The 8,893-nt window shown below is 49.7% G+C and overlaps 1 pseudogene; it reads left to right on the top strand.

The window, feature by feature from the left end:
• The first annotated feature begins 3,045 nt into the window (after window positions 1-3,045).
• Window positions 3,046-3,163, top strand: LOC124597581 (annotated as a pseudogene).
• The last annotated feature ends 5,730 nt before the right edge of the window (window positions 3,164-8,893 follow it).

The following is an 8,893-nucleotide window of genomic DNA, read 5'->3' on the forward strand; positions in this document are numbered from 1 at the left end:
TGGCGGTCCACTCTTTACAAAGTGCGCGCCGTGGTTAAGATTCATGCGCCGCGCAACTTGGCACTGTCGGACAAAGTTGCGCTCATTAATACCACCATTCTGGCAAGGGCGTGGTACCTGGCGCAAATATTGCCGGTACCGAAGCAAATCGCACGGTCCATAAGGCATGTATTTTATTGGTTTTTGTGGAAAGGGGATATTTTTAAGGTCGCTATGGCCACTTGTACACTGAAACCTTCGGAAGGTGGTCTCGGCCTTGTGGATTTTAACGCCAAATGTGAGGCACTCCTTTATAAACGGACAAGCGTTTTAATTGGCAAAGGTTTGGGCAGCCCCACGGCAGTTCTCTTTCACCAACACCGGCCACGTTCAGTCACCGCCCCGGTCTACGTCACCGGCATCCCCTTCTCCATCTCCCACGTGCGCCGTTACTACATCACGCACAGCTACGTCAGTCTCCACGACGTGAAAGGCTATGCGGTTTGTGATATCACGGATGTCATCCGAGGACGACCACCGCCCAATAAGTGGGAGTTACGTCTGCCGCAACATGATTGGAGCGCCGTGTGGAGGAATATCAGTTCACGCGTTATACCAGCTGACGTGAGGGCCACGTGGTATAGGGTGGTCAACCGCACTGTTGCCACAAATTGCAAGCTACACTCCATCAACCTCATCCCGGTCAGCCAGTGCGAGGCTTGTGGAGTACCGGACGACATCGAGCACCGCTTCGACTGCTCCAAGTTCCGGGACATCTGGTACTGTGCGAGGGACATGATTCGCCTCATAAACAGAGTGACAGTCGGGCAGGTTACTGTGCAAGACGCGATAGTGCCACAGTGGAAGCCTTACCCGTCCACGAAGCGGAATGCCACCATCTGGATATATGGACATACAATTCATGCCATATTTAGTCTCAAACTTACCGATACTGTGACTTTTCTCACCCGTTTATGGACTTTCCACAATGAAGAACGCGCCAGGAGCACCTATTCAGCGACGTTCGCTAATTTTTTGCATGTGGCTTTGTCCCATGCATTTCACTCGCTCGTGACTCATCCTCAAAAGTGACTTATTTCAGTGTGTACATACTTATATACCTATTCCTAATTATGTGATATAAGGGAACGAACATTGAACGAGAAATTTTTGGACAAGTTTTTTGTATTTGGGATCAACTTGACCATCATAATGACGACGAACTGTGACGGTTTCTTGTTTCTTTTTTTTATGATCTACAGACTGTGTACACTATCTTACACGTGTCACGTCGGAAGTTTTGTTTCTGTTACTCCTTTGTGTTACATTTTTTTTGGTGTGTGAACTTGTCGTTTCTCTATCACTCTTGCGTGTGAAACCAATGCCCTGCCATTTTGGTTGTTTGCTCTCTGCATGGTTTTCGTGTCTTGGTGTTACTATCGAAAACCATCACTTTGATTTTATGTTGTTCTTTATTGCCTGTGGAAGTGTGGCGGTTCGTTTCTTTTCCTACTTCCGTTCAATTTCGGGCATATGTCTCCTTTATTTCATTTTTCTTCACCGCAAGTAACGACGGGAAACGGATCTGTTACTTTACTTTGCTTTCCCTACGTCATTATGGCGACCTCTCGGGCCTTACTTATTTTTTGACGACGGTTTGCGACTTGTTCTTTTGTTGCGACGTCATTCTTCTTCGTTTTCTTTCCAACACATTTGGTCGGTAGAATTTTTGCCGCCGCTTTATGGGAGAACTTTTCCGTTGTCTCTCCTTCCATACTTTTCATTGTTTCCACGTTGTTTGCGTCTTGCCCTCCCCTTTGATGAACGTACCGCTCCTCCGTCACCAGCACCGGACCCTTTCCCGTTGCATTCGGTGCAAACCTTCTGCGCCTAACGAGACGGAGCACCTATTACGTCCCCTATTCGTTCTTCCTCCTGCATTACCAACAGCATCTTTTTATAGCTGCGAAGCTCGCCGAAGAAGGCGTATTGTGGAGAGCGAAAAGGCCGGGCTATAAGGGGAGTTGGGAGGCCCGTAAAAAAAGAAAAGAAAAAAAGGTGCTGTTGGCTCCCTTCCTTTTCTTTTTGTTTTGTTATTATGTCGCTACCCCTGCCAGCCCAATTTTCAAACTACCTTTCTGTTGTGACAAAGATGCTTCCTTAACCCTTTTAAACTACTGTAATGGTAAGAAAATGCAGTAATTAAAAAACTTAAAAAAAAAAAGGTGTTGTTGGCTCCTTTCCTTTTTTTTGATTTGTTATTATGTCGCTACCCCTGCCAGCCCAATTTTCAAACTACCTTTCTGTTGTGACAAAGATGCTTCCTTAAGCCTTTTAAACTACTGTAATGGTGCGAAAATGCAGTAATTAACTCAGTTTGAGGGAGAATGTGCTAACCAAGTTTGCCAAGAAGACTTTGAAAACGACAAAACAGTACGAATCGGCAGTTGATTTCTGAAATACGTCACCGCCTATTTTTGTGTAAAGTTCCAAATTTGATTTGTAATCACGAATTTATTCCTTAGTCGTCTCGTCTCGTCTCGTCCCGCAGACGTTTGTCGTGCTTGCGCTGTCATATGGACCACGACCCGAGCGGCAGCGAGCGGCAGTCGAGCAAAGTCGGGACAAGTCGGGACGGGGACAGGGATAGGAATGGCGCGAATGCACTGCAAACTACGCAGACACCTGGTGCGAGGCGAGGCGAGGCGAGGCGAGGAAGCCCACATCGCTACCAGTGGCGCCCTCCAGCACGACACTGCCACACCCCGCACAGGCCCTCCGCTGGACACCAGGGACAAGATGCGTCCTCCGCTAGTGTCGAAGTCTGCACGCGCCCAGCGAATGACAGGAGGTGCAACGAGCAACAGTGCGTCTCACACACGCGCCGGTGCGCCCGCTAATTCGGCCGTCGCTCGCTGGGACGCCGGGCGCGCCCCCCGCGCCGTCCTCGAGGAACTGGCTGTTGCAGAAGGAAGTGCTTTCGTCAAATGCGGCGGAAAACTAACATTTTGGGTGTTGGGAGAGAAGCCGAACGCGAATTCTGCCGTGCTCCTACATTACACTAGTGCCAACGGCCATACCATGGTGAATACACCGGTTCTCGTCCGATCACCGAAGTTAAGCATCATCGGGCCCGGTTAGTACTTGGCTGGCTGCCCGCCTGGCAACACCTCGGTGCCGAGCGAGCAGTACTTCCGTGTGCGACTTGGTCGGCGGCGCCTCGTGTGCCGTCTGTCTTCTGCCTCGCGGCTACATATTATCAAGTCCGTAAGTAATGGAAAGTTTCTATGATGCTAGTGAAGAGCGCGAAAATAACGTACAATGTGAATTCGATAGTTCCGTCGGAAAACCGTCAGCTTTCGAAATTCATCGTTGGATACTCGAGGAATTGTGTTTATCGACCGATGACGTTTCTTGGTGTTCAGTTTGACACTTTTATTAATTCTGTGTTTTTGAAGTTGAAAACTCCGGAATTATGTGATACTGTAGTCAATGTTAATGATGGCGTCCGTAAATTTAGACATCTAGACGGTCGCATTAGTAACGTGAATATTTCTCATGGTGGGTTTGGCCTTCGAAATGTTCGTGTGTTCAACTTGCCTTTTGAAATCCGGAATGACACAATATCTCGTCATTTGCGGCCGTACGGGACCGTGCTATCTGTTACTAAAGAAAAGTGGTCCTCCGCCTATGTTTTTCAAGTTGAAAATGGCGTGAGGAGTGTAAAGATGGTCGTACGTCAACATATTCCGTCCTTCTTGCTAGTTAACGGTCATCGTGCTTTCATAACATATAGTGGTCAACCTCAGACGTGTTCTTTTTGTGGTGCTGTCGGTCATTACCGACAAAACTGCCCTAAACGCAGGCCGCCTGTTCAGTTGCCACGTGAGGATATTTTAGGTGGGCCTAGTTTTGCCTCTGTTACCGCGACGCGTTTAGGTTCCGCCCCCCCCCACCCCCCCCCCCCCCGCACGTGTGCCACTCGCGGCCGCCACCCTGTACCGGCCGCCGCTGACGCCATGGATACGTCTGTTCCCGATAGTGACTCTGTTTCTGTACCTCCTGTTGAGCCCTCTTTGGTCGCGGATGCGACAACTGTACCTATTACTACAAAACCGGTAGTGGACGATGTTTCACCGGAATCCGTGCCGCTGTCGGCCGTTGTTCCGCATCCTGTCCCGGTTGCGGAACTCGATAAATCGGCGGTTGTTCCAACTACCGTCCCCGACAGTGTCTCTGCTGCCAGTGATGTTGTTGTCGACAGTGAGGCTTTTACTGCGCCTAAACCCCGTAGAGACCGGAATGTTGCTCGGACTTCTGGCACACCGCGTTTGCGTAGTGCCAGTAGTTCTGCTTCTTTCGATACGCGTGGTGTTTCGGCCAAAAATCGGAGTCCGTCTCCGGTGGCGCGTTCTCCTGCCCCCCCTCACGCTCAGTCGGTTGGTCAACCGACCTCCCGACAGCCGGCTGCGCGCTCCGGGGCCGATCTCGGCCAGCGCCCGTCTCAGGGAGGGGGCGGCAGGCGCCAGGCGAATAAGCAGACCTCTTCTCGCACCCAGCCGGAGGGTGCTGTAGTAACTGCCACGCAACAACGTGATATCACGGTTCAACACCTAAAAACATTTTTGAGTCAGCCGTTTTCCGCTGCTGATTCCGACATGGCGGTAGATCCGCCTGTGTCTGTGACACCCCCCCCCTTACCAACAAAACGAAAGGCCGAAGATTCGCACCATCGTCGTGCCCCCCCTTCCACCCACGATTTGGTGCCGGCCTTATCTTCTGATGTCGTAATGCCCGCTGTGGAGCATTCCGTCGCAGGGGATCCCGTCACAGTTTCCGGGACCCCACCGCCCCCGCCCCCCCCTCCTAGTCAATCACGGGCTTGGTCGGAGGACGTTGAGGCCGGTGATTCCCATTAGTGCGACTCTTTGTATGTCCTTCCCCCTCCGCGCACGTTGGTATGTTTTATTGTGTTTTTAAGCGTTTTCATGTTTTTCTGTTCTTGTTTTTTCCCTGTGTTTTACGTGTATATGTTTCACGACTGTAGCCAGTGGAACATTTTAACGGTAAATCTTAATAAGCTGCGAAATCCGCAGAAAGCAATGCTTCTTAAGGATTTTTTGTATGATAATCACTGTCACGTCGCCTTTTTACAAGAGGTGACTTGTGAAGCGTTTTTTTATATTTGAACGATTTTACTGATTTTATTGTGATTGACAATGTTGCGCCTGATTCTGATACGGGCACTGCAATTTTAGTACGTTCTGGCTTACCTGTTTCTAATGTTGACATTTTACCGACCGGTCGTGCTGTTGCCTGTACCATTTTTGGCATTGTGTTTGTGAATGTGTACGCTCCGTCGGGAAATGTTAAACCGGCCAGGGCTGAATTTTATGGTAGGGATTTATGTCAGCTTTTATCCAGGAATGTCGATACTTTAATCGTCGGGGGTGATTTTAATTGTGTTTTAGACGACAGAGATCAGGAGCCGCGTCCGAACAAATGTCACGAACTGGGTGCTTTGGTCGCTAGCTTTCATTTGCTTGACACGTGGCGTGTTTTACACCCCGATTTCACTTATTTCACATATTTTTACGGTGCGGGGCGTAGCCGCCTCGATCGCATTTATGTGTCTAGGCAGCTGTCTGCCCGTGTTTGTACTGCTGACGTGACTCCTGTCGTATTTTCCGACCACTCCAGTTATTCCTGTCGTCTTTTATTACCTCGTTTGTGTGTTCTTCGTCGTACTAATTTGTGGAAGTTTAATTGTAGTTTACTTAATGACGACCATTTTGTGACTAGTTTTACCCGTATGTGGCAGAGGTTGGTGCGGACTCGCGGCGGTCGTAGTAGCACCATTGAGTGGTGGGTTGCGATCGCTAAGCCGGCGATTCGCAACTTTTTAATCGATTATAGCCGTGAGGCGGCACGCTGGCGGCGGGCGACGGCACGCTTCCGCCAGGATTGTTTACGCGATTTGGCGTTGCGAGTGACGTCACAGCCCGATTTGTTGCCCACTCTGAAGCGATTTCAAGCTCAGCTTTTAATTGACATGCGTGCCGCTAGTGATGGGGTGACCGTCCGAAGTCAGCCTGCAGGCTTTGTTCCTGGGGAACCTCTGTCCATTTATCATTTAAACCGGGAACGCAAACGCCGCGAACGTTTGCGCATTAATGTTTGGCAGCTGAGAAACGGCGGTCGGACTTCTGTCCAGTCGGAAATTGAACGCGATATTTTTGAACATTTCGCTTCGCTTTTCCGTGCTGTTGACGTTGATTCCGACGCGTTGCGAGATTTCTTGCGGGTTGTTCCCCATGTTTTAACTCGCCCGGACAGGGATCTTTTAAATGACGCTTTTACGTCTGATGACGTTCTAGACGCCGTTCGGCGGAGTCCCAAAGGGAAGTCCCCGGGTCCCGATGGGATTCCTGCGGAATTTTATTCGAAATTTTTTCCTCTTTTAAGTGAGATTTTAGTGGATTTAGCGAATGATCTTCACAATGGTGTGACTGTACCAACTGCTTTTGTGGAGGGGGTTGTGACGCTCGTTCCCAAATCCCATGCTGTACCTCATATCGATGTTGTCCGTCCGATAACTTTATTAAATGCTGATTACAAGATCGTTACGCGCTGCGTCGCTCAGCGACTTAAAAACATCTTGCCGACCGTACTTAGTGATCAGCAAACATGTGCGGTCCGAGATCGGAACATCTTTGACGCTATCCTTGCTTACAGGGACTGTATTGGATATGTGAAAAGTGCTCGGCTCCGGACGGCGGCGATTTTATTAGTTGATTTTAAAAATGCCTTTGACCGGATTAGTCATTTTTATTTGCGTCGGGTTATGGTACGCATGGGGTTTGGTTATACATTTACCCAATTCGTGACGCATCTGTTGCAACCTGCTACGTCCCGTATATGTGTCAATGGTCGTCTTACTCCTGCTTTTCGTGTGGGTCGTTCCGTGCGGCAGGGGTGTCCGCTTTCCATGGCGCTTTTTGCCATTGCGCTGGATCCCCTCCTCCGTTATATCAGTCAGGAATGTCGCGGCATTCAGTTGGGGACTACCAGATTGGTTTGTCGCGCATACGCTGATGACCTTGGCGTATTTATTGAACAAATAGACGACGTTGACAGGTTGCATGTTGTTCTGTACAACTTTGGAAAAGCTACGGGGGCGGTTATCAATCCCCGGAAAACTGTTCTTTTGCCGCTCACCGCCCGCGCACGTACCCTGCATAGGGACTGGTTTTGTGTCCAGCAGCAGCCTACCGTTCTTGGGATACTTCTATCTTCGAACCCACAGCAGATAGCAGCCTTGAATTGGCGGCCTACGCTGTATCGAATTCGTGCTGTTGCCAGGATTTATGCGGTCCGGAATTTGGCCCTTCGGGAAAAGGTGCATTTGATAAAAGTCAATATCTTGGCGAGAGCATGGTACCTTGCGCAGGTTCTCCCGGTTCCCACGCAGTTGGGGCGCGCCATCCAACAGGCGGTTTACTGGTTTTTATCGAGGGGGGAGATTTTTAAGGTATCGCATGCTGTCTGCACCTTGGGCCTGTCCGATGGCGGTTTGGGACTAGTTGATTTTTCCGCCAAATGTGCGGCCCTTTTTTGGAAGCGAATTACTGCTGTTATTCAGAAGGCACCTTGCGGTCCCACTGCAGTTGTTTTTAATCGTTACCGTCCTCCTTCTGAAGTGGCCCCTGTTTCTGTGTCGCACATCCCGTTTTATCTTTCTTATGTGCGCCGCTACTTTCTTGATAATAGTTACCTGACGCTTTGTGACGCCTCCGCCCACACGGTTAGCGCTGTCTGCACTGCTTTACGCGGACCTCCCATTCGCTGCAAGTGGGAGTATCGATTGCCACGCTGCAACTGGGTGGCAGTGTGGAAAAACCTCGCCAATGACGTTCTCCCGGCTTCCGTCCACGCGGTGTGGTACAAGGTGGTGCACCGCACCATCCCTACCAACTCCAAACTGCATTCTATTAATCTCATCCCGTCTGGTGGGTGTGACGTGTGTACTGCCGACGACACTATTGAACACCGCTTTGTGTGTGACCGCTTCAGCCGTGTTTGGGAAGTCGCCAGGGACATGATTCGTTTGATTCAGAGAGTGGACACTCGAACTGTTACTGTGGATGCTGTCTTAATTCCGCAGTGTGACGTCTACCCCACCACCAAGCGCAATGCCACGGTGTGGATCTTTGGCCACACGGTTTTTGCTATCTTCTCCCTCAAGCTGTCTACCGATCTGGACTTTCTCACCTATTTATGGACCCAACATACCCAGATTCAGGCATCGCCACACTATCGGCGAAATTTTGCTAATTTTTTGCAGGTCGCACTAGCGCATGCTTTTGCGCGGCTTTCCGTATCTGAGTAGCATGGACGTTTTTCTCTTATCTTTTCTCTTGCCTTTGAGAGACACAATATGAATATGTCTTACTGCGATCTTTCCAAGTTATTCTGGAACGAACATTGACGTACCTTGACTACCGCACGAAAACAGAAGTCTTTTCAGTTTTTTTTCTCTGGCCGTTATTGCCAAACGTCTTGTTTGCCATGTGTGTCCGTATTATTAGTTTCATTATTAGTTTTTTCCCGTTTTGGGGCGTGACGGGATTTTTTACTGAAGTTTCAGTTCTCAGTCTTGGTGGTGACTGTTTGAGTTTTTTCTACATTTTCTCATTTCTTTATTGTGGAGCACTCCAAAGTCTCGTCACGTGTCTGTGCTCGACACTCTTTCACCTTTTGTCGGTGTGGTATTTCACACCGGTGTCCCGCATTATAGTTTTGTTTTACGGTCAATATGAGTGTTGACGGGTGTGGGGGCGGGACTGTGGCCAGGCCTCAGGCACATTGACCCCTGCCCTCATTGCCGCCGCCTGCCTGCCACGCTCCTTGCCCG

The sequence above is a fragment of the Schistocerca americana genome, chromosome 2, assembly GCF_021461395.2.
Source record: "Schistocerca americana isolate TAMUIC-IGC-003095 chromosome 2, iqSchAmer2.1, whole genome shotgun sequence".
In the NCBI taxonomy this organism is placed as follows: domain Eukaryota; kingdom Metazoa; phylum Arthropoda; class Insecta; order Orthoptera; family Acrididae; genus Schistocerca; species Schistocerca americana.